Source organism: Megalobrama amblycephala, linkage group LG4 (genome assembly GCF_018812025.1).
Source record: "Megalobrama amblycephala isolate DHTTF-2021 linkage group LG4, ASM1881202v1, whole genome shotgun sequence".
In the NCBI taxonomy this organism is placed as follows: Eukaryota; Metazoa; Chordata; class Actinopteri; order Cypriniformes; family Xenocyprididae; genus Megalobrama; species Megalobrama amblycephala.
This window is the reverse complement of record NC_063047.1, coordinates 55619469-55630658: the sequence shown is the minus strand read 5'-3', so window position 1 is coordinate 55630658 and position 11190 is coordinate 55619469. Positions and strand designations below refer to the sequence as shown.

General features: G+C 36.3%; 1 long non-coding RNA gene across 2 annotated transcripts; it reads right to left on the bottom strand.

The window, feature by feature from the left end:
- Nucleotides 1-962: 962 nt before the first annotated feature.
- LOC125267982 lies at nucleotides 963-9910 on the bottom strand. Of its 2 annotated transcripts, none has more exons than XR_007184763.1 (5): nucleotides 8774-9910; nucleotides 3291-3361; nucleotides 3080-3158; nucleotides 2567-2987; nucleotides 963-2299 (listed from the first exon to the last, which is right to left on the bottom strand). It is a non-coding gene; the product is annotated as an uncharacterized LOC125267982 (long non-coding RNA). The 2 variants fall into 2 exon arrangements; XR_007184764.1 differs by lacking the exon at nucleotides 8774-9910 and adding an exon at nucleotides 3456-3608.
- Nucleotides 9911-11190: the final 1280 nt, after the last annotated feature.

Genomic DNA, 11190 nt, shown 5'->3' with positions numbered 1-11190 from the left:
CGATAGTGTCAAATGCAGCACTAAGATCCAGTAACACTAATAGAGAGATACAACCACGATCTGATAAGAGCAAATCATTAGTAACTCTAATGAGAGCAGTCTCAGTACTATGGTACGGTCTAAATCCTGACTGGAAATCCTCACAGATACTATTTCTTTCTAAAAGGAACATAGTTATGATGATACTGCCTTTTCTAGTATTTTTGACAGAAAAGTGAGATTTGAGATCGGCCTGTAATTGACTAATTCTCTAGGATCAAGTTGTGGTTTTTTAATAAGAGGTTTAATAATAGCCAGCTTAAAAATGGAGGAACTTGACTGGCCTGCACAGTCCTGACCTCAACTAGGGCTGTGCCGATAAACGATATCATATCGAATCGCGATAAAATATATGTCGATAACGATGATAAGCTCTAGGCATTTTTACTCAATATGGATTAATATAAGAGCCAATCATACAGCAGAAGTATGCGACAACAGCCAATCAGCGTGCAGCTTTAAACGTTCACGTCAAAGAACAAAGTAAATTTCCTACGGCACTTTGCAAAGAAAACTCAACACAAGGCTGACAAAAAATGAGTAGAAGCAGCGACGAAAGTGAAACTAACCTCGATTTATTATCCAAAAATGATGAAATTGTTGACAAAAAAAGGTAGCACGAATTCAGTTATATGGAAGTGGTTTGGTTATTTGAAAAGCAACCAGGCGCAGATTAGGTATATTAAAGTACACATGAAATCAAAATTGACCTTATTTATTTTGTTAGCTCAAATTGCCAGTTTTGTGGTGAACAATTCATCTGTGCAAGTCAATCCACACAAAAAAATTGTTTGGCTTCGTAATATTTAATCAAAATCTGAAAATGCTCCTCCCCTCTGCAACGGTGCCCCTTCTCTAATGACATCAGTTTGACGGCTTGGGTTGTAAACGCTTAAACCACTCCCCTGCAATCATTAGTCTGCTATGAGCGAGAGATGGAGAGGAGGAGTGCTAAAATAAAACTCTGCCCTCTATTCAATATTCCGTTTCACTTGGAAATACGTCACAGCACTGGAGAAAAGTCGTTTGCAACTTCCGGTTCACGCGGACTTTAACGGCTGCTCAAGTATTTGGAGACACATTTATGCTTTTATTATTTTTATCCTCTAATACTTTTGTATCCGCCCAAGATAATGAAACCATCCGCAATCGATTAACTAGTGGAAAATCTTACCTCGCCCTACCTGTTTCGTGCCTGCTTGTTATGTGTGCGTCAGAACTGTTCACTCCCGCTGACATTCCCACGTGCTCTGCAGAGATGCGGTGGATATTTCACAAAGAGCGCTGCATGTTGCAAAGTCACAAGACGGCATTGTTGCACGTTCTACACTTCCACAGGCTCACACAACAGTGCTTCAGGCTGCTTCAAAGTGATTCTCAATTAATGAAAAGTGCAGATTTATGCCAAGCGATTGCTAATTAACTCAAGTTGATGAATTATGACAATGTCTACCTTATGGCCTTTATATAAAGTGTTTTAGATGGTTGTAAGAATCTGAAGGACCAGCCTGCAATTGTGTAAAGTCCCCGGTGTATTTCAGGCTTGTTTATAATTAAAAGTCACACACTAAGTTAGTAAGTTGTCTTAATTTTTTAAGGTCAAATGTGTAATCTATTTTTGTTAATAAACTATACTTTTAAAATGTAATTAATAAACCCTCAAATTTTTGTGGCTTCAGTCATAGTTGGGATACTCTTTTAAAGCTGGCAGCATTAACAGTTTATATATCGAAATATATATCGTTATCTATCGATATGCGAAAAAATGATCGAGATTACATTTTTGCCATGTCGCCCAGCCCTAACCCCACCCTGAAAGAACACCTTTGGGATGAATTAAAGCGGAGACTGCGAGCCAGGCCTTCTTGCCAACATCACTGCCTGACCTCACAAATGCACTTCTAGAAGAATGGTCAAAAATCCCTATAGACACACTTCTAAACCTTGGGGAAAGCCTTCACAATTGAGTTGAAGCTGTAATAGCTGCAAAGGGAGGGCCAACTCTATATTAAACCCTACGGATTAAGAATGGGATGTCATTAAAGTTCATGTGCACGTAAAGGCAGGCGACACTTTTCGCAATATAGTGTATTTTTACAATTACATGCTATTTTTTGTTGTAGCTTTATTATTGTGGTGTAGTGAGCTAAACCATTGAACTGGTAAGCAGCAGAAGTTTGTGGTTTGATCTCCGCAGCATCACCACCAGTGTGTCCTTGAGCAAGACACTTTACTCCAGGTTGATCCACTCGGATCATCCCTGTAATAAGAGCACTGTAAGTCACTTTGGATAAAAGCATCTGCCAAATGCATAAATGTAAATAATGTAAATGTGATTTTTGTAAATCCTTTTTTTGTAAGTGTCTCAGGCAAAAACGCTTAATAAAGCAGCTTATTTCTTAATGTTTACTTTTTCAAGGAACTATAATATAAATGCATACATGCATTTCATACAATTTCTATTTGGGGGCATAAAGGGTTAGTTTACCCAAGCAAATAAATTCAGACATTATTTACTCTAACTCACCTTCACGCTGTTCAATCCCTGTTTCTTCTTCTTCTGAACACAATTTTGGTCAAGTTTGTCCTGCTAGTTTCTATTCATACAATATCAGTCAAAAGAACCTACCTGACTTCCAGAAGCTTCATGACATTATTTGATGATGTTTTTGAAGCTCATGAAAGTTGGGCTCCAGTGTATGAACAGAAACCAGCAGAACAAACTTGACCAAAATCACATCCTCATTGTCCTTTGGTCTTTTTCTAGATGCTCTCGCTGACTCTGGACTCACTGAGGATGAAGAGACCACAGCAACATCCGGGCCAGATGAGGAAATAAGGGCAGGTGGAATGATGGAGGGTCTCATCCATGTCACTATACCATTTCCAGGATGCTGCTGTGACTCTCCATCCTCAGTGCTCACACCAGTCCCAGGACATTTCACATCCTACAAAAATGCACAAACATAATATAAATGCAATCATTTTGACAGCACAATGTCATCTGATTTCTGTATTAGAAGTAACAAAATGATCTTACTTTATATGCTTCAGGTTTTTTTTTGTCCACAAATGCCGCCGTCACCTTACCTTGCAGGCTCTGCTCCACCACAAAAGCTCTGCAGCAAATATACAGACATCAAGAACCAGAAAAGTGCTGTAATAACTCAGTTTCAAATAACAATAATTTAAAAATAAACTACAACTTAAGATTTAAATAGACTTTGTATTCATTTCTATAGAATACTCACTCAGAGCCTTTGATGGCAGCATTCCTTCATCAGTCTCTTTCCACTGGATAAACACTTGTGCTCATCTGTCCCTGTAACATCCAGACAAGATTAAAGTTTCCTCTGTGATTCATGTGCTGACTACTACATTTACATGTTCAGGTAGTTGCTGATGTGTTAACTCACTTTTTATCAAACACAAATGTTCCTTAATTTATCAACAGTACTAATGGACAAATAAAATAGATAACTTATGGGTCCGTGTACGTTTTGATAGTTTGTTTTCCAATTTGAAATGAAATAAGCAGAAACGAGAAAACGGTCGTTTCCCGTTTTTTCGTTTGTTAAAAAAAACGGAAAAACGAGATTTTGACTCGATTTTCGTTTTTTCGGGTCACGGATAGAAAATGGAAACACGACTTCAAAACTCGTTTTCCACATGTGGGCGGTCATTACACGCCCCTTTCAGCCGATTGGTCAATCAAATCTGAGCCGGTGACGTCATCTTCAGTTCGTTCAACAAAATAACAGTCCTCTGCCTCTATATCAGTAGATGTCATAAAAATTTCACAGAAATATTTATTTCAGAAATGTCAATCAGCACACAGACTGTTGTAATGCTGTTTGTAGTTTAATATGCATAGTGAAACTACCCACACAGAGGAGCGGATGAAAAGCACAGATTTAAAAAAAAAAAAAAAAAACTACAGTTTTTATTTTATTCTATTTTGAATAAATAGAATAAATCACAATAAATAAGTAGTGTAAGCAATTTTGAAAAACGAACAATAGCTCATCTCTCTTTATTTATTTATTTATTTTATATAGCCTAACATTGCCTGCTGAATATAGGCTAATGTTAATAACCCTTAAAAGATTGAGGGAATATGTAAAGATCAAACATTAAAGATCAAAATTACAGCTACATAGCTATTTTAGTTATGGCAAAAATAATTTATAAATGTTAAGCCAAAACGAATTAATTTAAAGCTGAACTGAAACAGAAACCGGCATTAACTACCTCTCTAATTTGACACAAATCCAAATGTTTCAATATTCACGATTTGGAGGCTAAACTATATTTATTATTTAAACGCTTTTATTGTAGCCTAGACAGACTACTTAAAATGAGCAGTATAACTTTTTATATATTTGGTTGAATGTATGTTATTTTGACAGTTAACAGGCTGTGATGTCAAGTTACTAAAACTGATGTTGTGCGCGTGAGGCGCCGACGCATTCACTTGAATTTTCTTATAAAAGCGGAAACAACTTAAAATACTTAGACATTTATGGTCAAATATATGTAACACCATTCGAATCTGTGAAGGGTTAAATAGGCCTATTATTTTGTACACTCACAATAAAAACAAAACATTGCTCGTAAAATAAACAAAGAAATTATTCCTTTCTGTGAACTTCTCAAAAATGAACCGACACTCATATTGTCGGATTTTTTCCCCTTTCATTTTGGTAATATGTTAATTACTTAAGTGAAATAAATTTCGCGCATAGACATAGGCTATTTAGGCTATTCCTTTTATATACTTGAATCCTTTGTTCTCCTTTCACAGAAGCGCTGCAGGTGCGTGATGATGATGAACCCTCATGTTCTGTTGTTTATTTTGCTATTTGTTCATGTAGGCTAAAACTAAACCCTTGGGATTTTTTAAATGATTCACAGACATTTATCAAATTTCGTTTAATTCTAATTTAATATAATCTTGTCGGTTAATGAAACGATGATCGCATCAGTTGAAAGTCAGGGGGAAAAAACAGAAATTATATTGACAAGGCAACAATAATTTTCGTTTAGTTTAAGTTTTTCAAAACATCCACAGAACTGCATAGGCCTACAGTAAATTTTCCCGCTGTTTAAGCCACGAATATTTACAAAATAAAATAATTACAAAGATGATAAAAGATAATAAAATAATTACAACGATAATAAAAGTTCTCTGTTTAATATACGAGAGTTTTTGTTTTGCTGTTGTCCACTAAAGCAATTGACGCAGAATCGCCAATAGCCGTTAAATCGAAATTGAAAGTAAAATGTTCAGGGCCATTTATAGCTAATTCATTCAAAAGCGAAGGAAAGACAGAAAAAGTGAGGATAGCAAGTAAACTGTGACATATAATAATGTTTACTGTGTTCATAAAAGTGTTTAATTTAAGAGATAAAATCTGTATGGCCATTTATAAGCCAAGGAAAACTAAAAAGCCCCCCGATGGTGATACCGTTATTAGGTGTTGCCACCTAGTGGATAGCCTATTTTCTAATATGCATAGTCTACTGCAAGGAATGCGTCTGCTAAATGATTGAATTTAAATGTATAAAATGTAAACAAAACATTAAAATAAGAAAAGAAAAAAAGAGTGCAGTAGCCACTGATCTATAATAGAGAATAGTCTATCATTATAGCCTATTGATCGGTGGTAGTAGCCCAAAGGATGTCATGTGCTTGGTAACAAATGTAGAGGCATTTTTTTACATTTTAAAAACACAATGACAGCTTAAAAACAGACTTAATTAAATTTACTGTAGTTTTTTTTTTTTTTTTTTTTTACTTTTTTTTATCTGTGCAAACATATTTCTGTGAAATACGCGTTAGGTTGCACAGAAGAAAGCCGATTTATGACACTACTGATATAGCGGCAGAGGACTATTATTTTGTTGAACGAACTGAAGATGACGTCACTGGCTCAGATTTGATAGACCAATCAGCTGAAAGGGGCGTGTAATGACCGCCCACATGTGGAAAACAAGTTTTGAAGTCGTGTTTCCGTTTTCTATCCGTGACTCGAAAAAAACGAAAATCGAGTCAAAATCTCGTTTTTCCGTTTTTTTTAACAAACGAAAAAACGGGAAACGACCGTTTTCTCGTTTCTGCTTATTTCATTTCAAATTGGAAAACAAACTATCAAAACGTACACGGACCCTTATGTTTAGTTACTGTTGATTTTCTGACTTACAGATTTATTTACATTACTTACATTCATGTAATGTAAACAGTGTTGAATTCAACTTAACGGTCCAGGTATCATTCGTTCATGTGTTTTTTTTTAGAAAAACGAAAAAACGAAATTATGACTTGATTTTTGGTTTTCCCGTTCTTGCATGGAAAACAGAAAAACCACTTGATATTCCGATTGGGTCCTGTGGGTGGTGCTAAATCTGATTGGTCATTGTTTTTCAAAATAAGAGTTTTCCCAACACTGTATTTTTTAGCCTGTAAAATTAATAGTCTATATATGCATGCTATTTGTCACCCAATTATTTGGCTTCACTGACTGAAAAAATCTATTGAAATAGCCTAAATGTAAACATGTTCACGCATTGACAGTTGTCATCATACAAATTTAAATAATACATTTATTGTTTGTTTTAGATGTTTTTATTAACTTAAATTCTTATGAATAATATATTTTTTATAAAGTTTCTGGGTGTTTCTCCCTCATTTCTGCTCTGAGGTCTTGATTGTGGCATTTCTTTGAGGTTAGAATCCAGTATTCGTGTAATTATAGTTTCTTTTAAGAATTTAATAAAGAACTGTCTCATATTCTGTCTAAACGGTGTACTTTTGTGTCTATTCGACTTTGGTTTTTTAACCCGTATTTGCAAAACGAAAAATGAACGGTTGTTGTAGGCCTCTTTTTAAAACGCAAACTATTTTTCAAAACTTAGAACTGGTGTTCTAAGGCCAAATTATAACCTGGAAATGATATTTTTCCCGTAGTGCTGAATGAGAAGAGCCTATATAGGCTAGGCTATATGTCTCTGGAACCACAGCCTACAGAAAGGTGATTTATAGATGAGTTATAGGCTAATGATAATAAATGTCTGAAAAAATAACAAGGCATTTTAATTTAATTATTTATTAATAAACTATTGTTTTCTAAATCAGGGTCGGCTAAAAACATATCTCCATCTCCGCTGTTAAACGGATGCGCCTTTAGAGAAAAATACGGATTACATAATCAGAAGGTATTAGATTTCGATTCGAATTTGTTCATTTTAAAGTGGACATTTCAAGCTTTCGCCTACATAGGCTATTTTGTTTCAGTTCTCGCGCTCCAGTTCATGGAGATCATTGTATTATCATTTTCTGTATGACCAGAAATGATAGAGTATTTTAAGTTGTTTCCACTGTTGATAGGAAAATGCAAGTGTTCGCGCCCGCGCCTCCCTGCCATGCAGTGCACACTCCACACTCCCCACAAACCCTTGGATATGCGTCAAAATCTTGTGTTTATTTGTGATAATCTTAGCCCTGTATTATTATTGTCCAACCTGTATGAATGACATTTGACAAATTGCTTTGTTACTTTTTTTGGATAAAAGTGTCTTCTAAATATGTAGTTTATATCCAGCTGGACGCTTTTATTGATTCGTTATGCAACAAAGTTGTATAATTAAAACTAGTGTCATGAGAAAGCAAACTGTACCGTTATGCAGCAGATATATATAAACAAATTAAAAATGCATTCGATTTCAGTTCTCTTTTAACATCACTGTAATACAATACAAATCTTATTTAAATAATAATCAGTGTTCTAAAATGGAAGCAAATAATGTATACATACATACAATATGTGTCTAATAATGCTATGGCCTTTGTGTAAATATTTAAAGATGGTCTTCAAGCATGACTGTTTGGATTTATATGAAATGGTAAGACTTTATAATAAGATTCCATCTGTAAGGTTAATAAAAGTATTGTTCATTGTTAATTTCAACATTTCAACATTTTAAGTGCAGTACCTCATTGAACATTTTCAGAAACTGTATTTTTGTAGGCTATGATTTGTATTTTTATTGGACTACTGACGACTACAGGGTTCAGTGAGTGAAGGGTCGCACATCAGTCAATAAGTGTAGCTGTAGGGAAGGTGTGCTAGTTCTTAGGTTAACTTGGTCATCGCCATGGGGTGTCGGTAAGGACACGGAGACAGGAAGTCCAGTTAGGTTACTTTAATGTTCTTCATAGGTTACATTGGTATACAATCTTGAGCACGGTTGTGTATAGTTTTAAGTGTGGTCTAAACAAAGGAAAGGAAAAATAAAATTACATAAATTAAGTGATTTGGAACAAACAGGATAAGATTATCACGTGTAAACTATCAGATAACATCATTAGATGTAAACTGTAAGCAGTACTGTAATGCAATATATATACATATATAATGTGCATCATTAAACATATAAGCTTTAGAAACTGAACAGCATAAATGAAAGTATGTATACATTAAGTATAAGTTTGACAAATTAACCACACCTCTGAACTAACTACTCTCTAAATTAGGCGGAAATATCTCACAATCGCATTAATGACTTGAATTATTATCATTCTACATACATGTATTTGGTTTAGAGTGCTTAATGTTTACATAAACGATCGCTAATGCAGACCGCGGGTCTTCCGCGCATCCGTCTACTTTTATAAACAACTCGACAAATAATCTTAATCAACATTAACAACACTGTACAAGATGAATACACTTACTTTTGGTCATTAACGCACACAACTTCGACAGGAATCGGCAGAAAACAACACAAGAACCATCTCTTTCTGACTAAGCAAAAACGAAACTTACGGTTCTATTTAACAGTCACCCTACAATGCGGTGATTTGATTGGCTGATCAGTGCATGATAACTATGGTGGCCTGGATGCTTGTTAACCTGAATGCCTAAAAGTGTCCAGAAGATGGCGCAGTTGACTTTCCTCTTCTACAGTAGCGCTGCACCACGTCTTTAAAATTTCGAACACATTGTCTTCTTTGGGGCTGTTCACACAGAACGCGCTTTTCTGCGCTACTTTTTCTTTGTTTTTCTATGTAAACATGCGCTAGAAGGATGTGCAGAACCGCTGCGCTCGCGTCTTGATGCATGACATGGTGTTCTAAAGCCATGAATCAGTTCAGCTAAGTTAAAAGTTTAAAAGTTTTAAAAAGCGTCTCAAGACCTTGCGGTTTCCCCCATTCCACTGCCCGCATCTCGCGTTTTTCAAAGCAAAAACGCGTTGTGTACGCACACAGGCAGCGCGACTGGGTCTGTCCGCATTGTCCAGATACTGATACTAGTTGCTTGCTGCTAGACACGGCGCGTCGTAATGAACTTCACGCGCAGAACAGCACATGTATTCAAATCAAAGCGATGTTAAAGGGACAGTCATCACATTATAAAATGCGGTTATATTTTTTCCGGCATCACCGGGGCCCTCCCTCAGCCCGGGGCCCTGGGCTTAAGCCCAGGTAAGCCCGTGCATTAATGCGGCCCAGTATGTAGCCTAATAAATGTTATAATAATGATGATAATTATTATTATTATACACGGACCCCAAACACACCTCGTCTTCTAAGTCAGGTGACTGTAAATGCGCAAAAACTTTCCATTGCAGTTTTGCGAAATATTCCTTTTTTGAAATGCCTGAAAAACCACCAAATGTGAAAACTTTTTTTGCGATAATGTTCAGAGAACATCAATTCACCGGGGCCTCCCCATTTGAATAAAAGACATGATATTAATATCATTAATAACTATAATAATAATAACAATAATAAGGAGAAGAAGAAGAAGAAAAAGAAGAACAAGGACACTGTGTTAAAAATAAATAGATATATAGTTATAAAAATAAATAGTTATTCTCTACCTTATGGAAACAGTGAGTCTGCATCTTCGCTGCACACAGACAGTGGATGCGGGGCCGTAGTGATGACAGGAACAAGCGCAGGACGCCCTCCACCGCTACTTGCGACCTCCACGGCCTCGACCGGTACTTGCTTTTTATCAGGGTCAAGACAGAAAACCCGCACTCACACAAGTAAGTGGACGTGAATGGGATAATTACTTTATAGCCCTTATGGAGAGGGACGGGAACTATGTCTCCACAAACAGCCAAAAGTGTGCAAGCGACACTTCACGCATCTTCTGTTGCAACTCCATATTAGAGCTCAGGTCAAGTAGGGCCTCCTCCTCTTGGATGCTTAATCCATCACGGAGCTCTGCTGGGAAATTGAATGGAACCCATTGATTCGCCATGGTGTCCTCTCCAAAATAATCCTGAAACTGCTCCGCAACCCCTTCAAATGCGCAGTGGCAACGGCCACTCTTGCCATCTCCAAAACATTCTCCAAGGTTGGAAACTTTTCCACTGAGCGCTGGTCCACGCGAGCCCAACACAGGTCCAATTTTTTCCTGAAAGCAGATACTTTATCATGTTAAAAAAAAAAAAAGACATGGCACTCCTTTCCATAGATCATTTTATTATTTTTATTAGGCTATGTTTCAAATATTACCCTGCTTTTTTCATGCCTACTACGCAAACAATTTCTCAGAGTCTCTCTATTTTTTTAAGAGAGACAGAAAAAAATCTCTCACTTTTGACCCAAACAGGTGTTACTTATATGTGAATGTATACATTTTTAAATGGTTTCTAAACAAATGTCCTTGGTAAATTTGTCCCAAAGTAATCTGTGATAAACAGTATAGGCTACTTCTGCTTATTATTCATCTGCTTATTTATTATAGTCAAAATAATCCAGCAATGATGTTTTTTTAGTACCCGATCGAATTCAAGATGTATAAGCTCAGATCAATGAGGCTAACTTGTATGCCAAATATCCATTAGCCGTATTTCCACTGTCTGGCAATGTGTGAGAGAGGGCTATAATCAGCCCAAAGTAGTGACTTGAGCGTTTACCGCTTAGAGCGCTTAGAGTTTAATCAAACGGCGCAACCTGATATTTATCTTTATTTCTCAAAGAATAACACGTGTGCTGATCCGCATCAACTCCATTGCGATCGGCTACTTTAAACCGCTTCAATTAGGCTTAGTCCAAAAGAGCGCACATTTAGAAAAATCTTGATAAATTCTCATATGTTCACGTCTCATTGCTTTACAGAGAATGATCATTTCTAT